Genomic DNA, 6,371 nt, shown 5'->3' on the forward strand with positions numbered 1-6,371 from the left:
TGTATTATTTCCAATAAGTCAAAGTTGACGCTCTTCAAAAATAGTGGGATTATCATCAACTAAAGTCATGACTTCTCCAAACCCACTTTCAATATCATTGCAAATATCATATTCATCATGAGGTTTAAACAAAATTTCAAGATCATAAGAAAGATCATCACCCCAATCATGATTATTGCAACAACTAGGGGACATAGCAAAACTAGCATCCCCAACCTTAGGGTTTTGCATATTTTTAGCATGATTTTCACTAATAGGATTTATATTAAAATCATTGCAATCATGCTTTTCATCCAAGGAGCCCTCGTGAATCACTTCATGAATTTCTTCATCACAATTTTCAGATTCACGCATCTCAAGCAAAACTCCATAAAAATAATCAATTGTCCTCAACTCACTAGCAATTCGTTCCACAATAGTGGGTCTCTTAAAGAGACTAGCTAGTGGATGAGGATCCATATCAATGGATTTTTAGCAAGCAAAGATGCAAGCTAAAAGAAGGCACATGGTAACACAAGCAAACAGAAAGCGAGCGGAAGAAAGGCGAACAGAAAAAGGCAAATGAAAACGGCAAATGTGAAGTGGGGGAGAGGAAAACGAGAGGCAACTGGCAACAAAAGTAAATGCAAGAGAAGAGTTTGTGAGACCTACTTGGATAGATCTTGATTTCTCCTCCCCGGCAACGGCGCCAGAAATACTTCTCATGTTTGTTGTGTATCCCTTGCAACGGCGCCAGGAAATAGTTGTGTCGACGGCACCAGGAATCCTTCAGCTACGGCTACGCCTTAAGGGACTTCCTAGGCAAGTATGCAAAGGATTTCCCCTGTGGCCTTGGAGCCTTGCGTTGGTGTTCCCTCGAAGCGGAAAGGGTGATGTAGCATAGCTACGGTAAGTATTTCCCTCAGTTTGAGAACCAAGGTATCAATCTGGCAGAAGAGTATCTCAAGATCCTGCACAAACACAAAAGCTTGCACCCAACGCTATGAAGGGGTTGTCAATCCCTTATAGATTGTTTGCCAAGTGAGAACTGAAAGCAACAAAGTAACAAAGCAAAGTAAAAGCGGAGGTGTAAACGATGGATGTGAATAGACCCGGGGGCCGTAGTGTTTACTAGTGGCTTCTCTGATAAAAGCAAGTAGACGGTGGGTGAACAAATTACTGTCGAGCAATTGATAGAACCGCGCAAAGTCGTGACGATATCTATGCAATGATTATTTCTGTAGGCATCACGGCCGAAACAAGTAGACCGATACTTTCTGCATCTACTACTATTACTCCACACGTCGATCGCTATCCAACATGCATCTAGTGTATTAATTCCATAAGAACAGAGTAACGCCTTAAGCAATATGACATGATGTAGAGGGATAATCTCAAACCAATGATAAAAACCCCATCTTTTTACCCTTGATGGCAACTACTTGATGTGTGCCTTGCTGCCCCTACTGTCACTGGGAAAGGTCACCACATGGTAGAACCCAAAACAAGCACTTCTCCCATTGCAAGAATCATAGATCTAGTTGGCCAAACAAAACCCAAGACTCGGAGAGACTTACAAGGATATCAAATCATGCATATAAGAAATCAACAAAGACTCAAATATATATCATAGATAATCTGATCACAAATCCACAATTCATCGGATCTCGACAAACACACCGCCAAAGAAGATTACATCGGATAGATCTCCATGAAGATCATGGAGAACTTTGTATTGAAGATCCAAGAGAGAGAAGAAGCCATCTAGCTACTAACTACGGACCCGTAGGCCTGAAGTGAACTACTCACGAGTCATTGGAGGGGCGATGATGATGATGAAGAAGCCCTCCAACTCGAAAGTCCCCTCCGGCAGGGCGCCGGGAAGGGTCTCTAGATGAGATCTCACGGAAACGGAAGCTTGCGGCGGTGGAGAAGTATTTTTGAGGCTCCCCTGATTTTTTGCGGAATATTTTGGAATTTATAGGCCAAAGACCTAGGTCAGGGGGCGGCCAGGGAGGCCACAAGCCTGCCCACCGCCGCCTTCCCCCCCTGGTGGCGGAGTGGGGGCTTGTGGGTTCCCTGGAGCCCACCTGGCTTGGCCCAAAAGCCCCCTGGTCTTCTTCCGCTCGGGAAAAAAATTATTTCAGGGTTTTTCTTCCGTTCCAAAATCAGATGTGAAAGAGTCAAAAACATGGAAAAAAACAGGAACTGACACTTGGCACTGAATTAATAAGTTAGTCCCAAAAAAGATATAAAAGATACATAAAACAACCAAAGAAGACAAGATAACATCGTGAAACCATCAAAAATTATAGATACGTTTGAGACATATCAGGCGGCAGGGCCACGTGGGCCCCACAAGCTTGCTAGCCGCCACTAGGGGGTGGCGGCTATAGGGATTGTGGCCCACTGGCCCATCCCCTCCGGTGGATCTTTGCGCAGGTATTTTTCATATTTTCCAGAAATATTCTCCGTAAATTTTCAGGACGTTCCGAGAACTTTCATTTCCGCACAAAAACAACACCATGGCAATTCTGCTGAAAACAACGTCAGTCGAGGTTAGTTCCATTCAAATCATGCAAATTAGAGTCCAAAACAAGGGGAAAAGAGTTTGAAAAAGTAGATACGATGGAGACGTATCATTTGCTAGAATTGCTCTTATTCCCGGCCAGTAGGATTTTGGCACGTGTCAAAGAAGGTTTCTTAGTGCGGGTTCATACACGTTTTGCTGATGTGACACATTAGTTAATGATAAAAGAGGATGGAGTTGTATCTTAAGTAAGATACTCCATCCGTTTCAATATATAAGTCATCTTAGGTTGTGCACTGCGACCAAGACGAAGAGAAAAACAAGAGAAATTAATGTTAATTACTAATTAATATGATAATGTGTTAAGAAACAATGCACTGGCACATGCTTTAGCCTCGACCGGCGTAGGCAAGCGTCGGGTCTATTTCTCGCGCTACTGCGTGAGGTCCGGCCAATTCTATTCCTCGTCGACAACTAAGATGAGTACTTGTTGCATTGCTCCATCATTTTTTATGGAAATGTTTTAATTCAGCCGACTGAAATCACGCAAACGTAAGTCGCCTCCTCCTCTCGACAGGTGGTCACGGGTCCACGTACGTCTCGTCCTCTCTATCCCCTCCGGTAACATCACTCGAACCCACCCGCCCCATCTACCTTATCATTTCCCTTGTCAAGTCATCTCCGTTCATCCATTTTCCCATCCCACCCACCTCCCTAGCCATTGGCATGCAGATTAGGGCTCGGATGCTGCCTAGCCGGCGCACCGGCGTACGAGATTGGTGTGGGGAGAGGGAGGGAGAGAGAGGGAGAGGGGGGGGGGGAGGGGGAGAGGGAGAGGGAGAGGGAGAGGGAGGGGGAGACTGCAAGGGGGACAACAACCGGTGATCCAGGGGGGATCCATTCATGGATTATTATTTTTGGTCTCTAGATCTCGCCGGCGAGAGACCATGGAGCCCCACTCCGTTCGTAGCTACCATGACGCGCTTGCAGTAGTCCCCTTCCTCCGCTCCTAGGACGGGGTTGGCCCATTGCAACACCCTGAGTGACTTCTCCCCTGCAGCACCACCATCGGCCATGGCGGCGGCGACTACAATGGATCACCTGCTGCAACGCAACATGGAGACCGGCCATGTCAGCGGCACCTATAGCTACCCGCTGCAACGCAGTCTGTGCCGTGATGTGGTACCGGGCCAGCGATCTTGCAACTTCACCATTTGCTGCAATGCAACTTCACAGCCGGCGTGAGAGAAGCTTCATCACATCACCATGGCGTCGACGGCCCAGCGATGCTCCATCGCAGCAGCGGCAGCCCTCGGCGATGCTCCAATGCAACTCCACCCCAGCACCGACGGCCAAGTGTTTCTCCATTACAACAGCAATGACCACCGACGATGTTCCATTGCCGCTCCACCATGACACCGGGGGTACTGCAAGCGATCGCCAGCAACCGCTGCTCGCCGGATCTGTGGTGGTGTCTGCTACGGAGCGGTATGTCTCCGGTGTCAAAGATGATTGTGGGCGACAAGCGTGCTACGATGTGGGGGTATGAATTAATGGTCGTGTGCATCCAACGATAGATAAGACGGTTGATAATTAGAAGGTATTAGCTAGATGATTTGCAGCATTTGCCTTTTTTGTGGGCTAAGAGCGGGCCATTTGGCGCTCTCTCAAACACTGTCAAGTTTCCTTAAAGAAAAAAGACATCGTCAAGTGTAGAGGACATTTCCTTGGGTTTTTTCCGTGCACATTTTTGGTTTTAGTATTTTAGGTGATTCTTTGGAATTCTTTTGGCTTTTTTTCTTTCTTTTTGTACTGTTTTTCTAGGCTTTTGCAAAAAAAATGATTGAGAAGATACATTTTTTTAGTTTCGTCATAGGTAAGGATTCACTTCTTCTGAAGGCACATATTTGTTACGCGAGAGACACGGTTGTACCTTTTGCTTTTTCTTAAACAAATATTCATCCTATATTAAAAATTGGTCAATATGTATTTTACAAATGTTCATTATATATTATAACAAAGTTCATTCTATATCATAAAAATATTCAATATGTATTTAAAAAAAGATCATGCATTAGAAAAATGTGATGTAACTAAAAATGTTTGGAATATTTGTCGCACGCAAACGACGACTAGGGGCTCTCGGGAGATCCGTCTTTTTTTGAGACAGTCAACAAAGCTTTTATTAAACCTTCACAATATTTATAGGGACGAAGTGAAGTTCACCAGGGTGGCCTAACCAGACCTGACGGTCTACCCCAGTTTCAGAACATCCTTTGCTAGATTGTGAGCCTCAAAATTCGAGTTCCTAAACTCATGAACAAAGTTGCATAAATGAAAACTATGAGAGTACTCTATGATCTCGTGTATGATAGCACCATAGCTAGGGCTATTTTTGTGCTTGATGTCATCAACAATCCCTTTACAGTCCGTTGCAACATGTATCGCCTACAGATTAAGACCCTATCCATGGTGATGATTACCTACGAGAGGGGAGAGTGAATCTACATACCCTTGTAGATCGCTAGGCGGAAGCGTCAAAGAACACGGTTGATGTAGTGGTACGTCTTCGCAATCCAATCACAATCCATTCCATGAACTCCCGATCAAGCGCCGCACGGACGGCACCTCCGCGTTCCGCACACGTACAACTCGATGACGTCTCCGCCTCCTCGATCCAGAAAGTGAGGATGGAGTAGTAGATGAGTTCTCCGGCAACACGACGACATGGTGGCAGTTGTGGTGGTCCTATCCCGGCAAGGCTACACCTAGCGCTACCGAAACCGCAAACGGAGGAGGAAACAATCTAGGGAGACAGAGGGGCGCCAAGGGCTTCGTGTGTGCTCTTGGGGCGCCCCCTCCTATCTATATGTAGGTGGAGGGACGTGGGGAACAGACCCTCCAAGCCAAGGGGAGAGGAGGTGGAATCCTAGTACCCTTCCTTCCCTTACATACAAAGGTGGACTTTTCACCTTTCCCAACTAGATGGGCTTTGAGGGACTTGTGCGCTTGGTCCAATAAGGCCACGACGTCTCCCCTCAGCACATGCACATCCTTGGGACATGGTGGAACACTTGGTGGACTTCCGGACTCCTCCGGAAGTTTCCGGAACCTTCTAGAAGCTTCCCGGTACAATACCGGAAAAGCCCGAAACATTTCCGATAGCCAAAATATGACTTTCCATATAAAAATCTTTACCTCCGGACTATTCCGAAGCTCCCCGTGACGTCAGGGATCTCATCCGGGACCCCGAACAACTTTCGGTTACTACCACACATAACTCATTAATACCAAATCATCACCAAACCTTAAGTGTGCAGACCCTCGGGTTCGAGAACTATGCAGACATGACTGAGACACTCTCCGGCCAATAACCAATAGCGAGACCTGGATGTCCATATTGGCTCCTACATATTCTACGAAGATATTTATCGGTCGAAGCACGAAGTCAAGGATTCAATCAATCCCGTATACTATTCCCTTTGTTTATCGGTATGTTACTTGCCCAAGATTCGATCGTTGGTATCTTTATACCTAGTTCAATCTCGTTACCAACAAGTCTCTTTACTCGTTCTGTAATACAAGATCTCGTGACTAACTCCTTAGTCACATTGCTTGCAAGCTTCTTGTGATGTTGTATTACCGAGTGGGCCCTAGAGATACCTCTCCGTCACACGGAGTGACAAATCCCAGTCTTGATACATGCCAACCCAACAGACACCTTCGGAGATACTTGTAGAGCATCTGTATAGTCACCCAGTTACGTTGTGATGTTTGATACACACAAGGTATTCCTCCGGTGTTCGGGAGTTGCATGATCTCATGGTCATAGGAACAAATACATTGACATGCAGAAAATAGT

The sequence above is a fragment of the Hordeum vulgare genome, chromosome 1H (assembly GCF_904849725.1).
Source record: "Hordeum vulgare subsp. vulgare chromosome 1H, MorexV3_pseudomolecules_assembly, whole genome shotgun sequence".
In the NCBI taxonomy this organism is placed as follows: Eukaryota; Viridiplantae; Streptophyta; class Magnoliopsida; order Poales; family Poaceae; genus Hordeum; species Hordeum vulgare.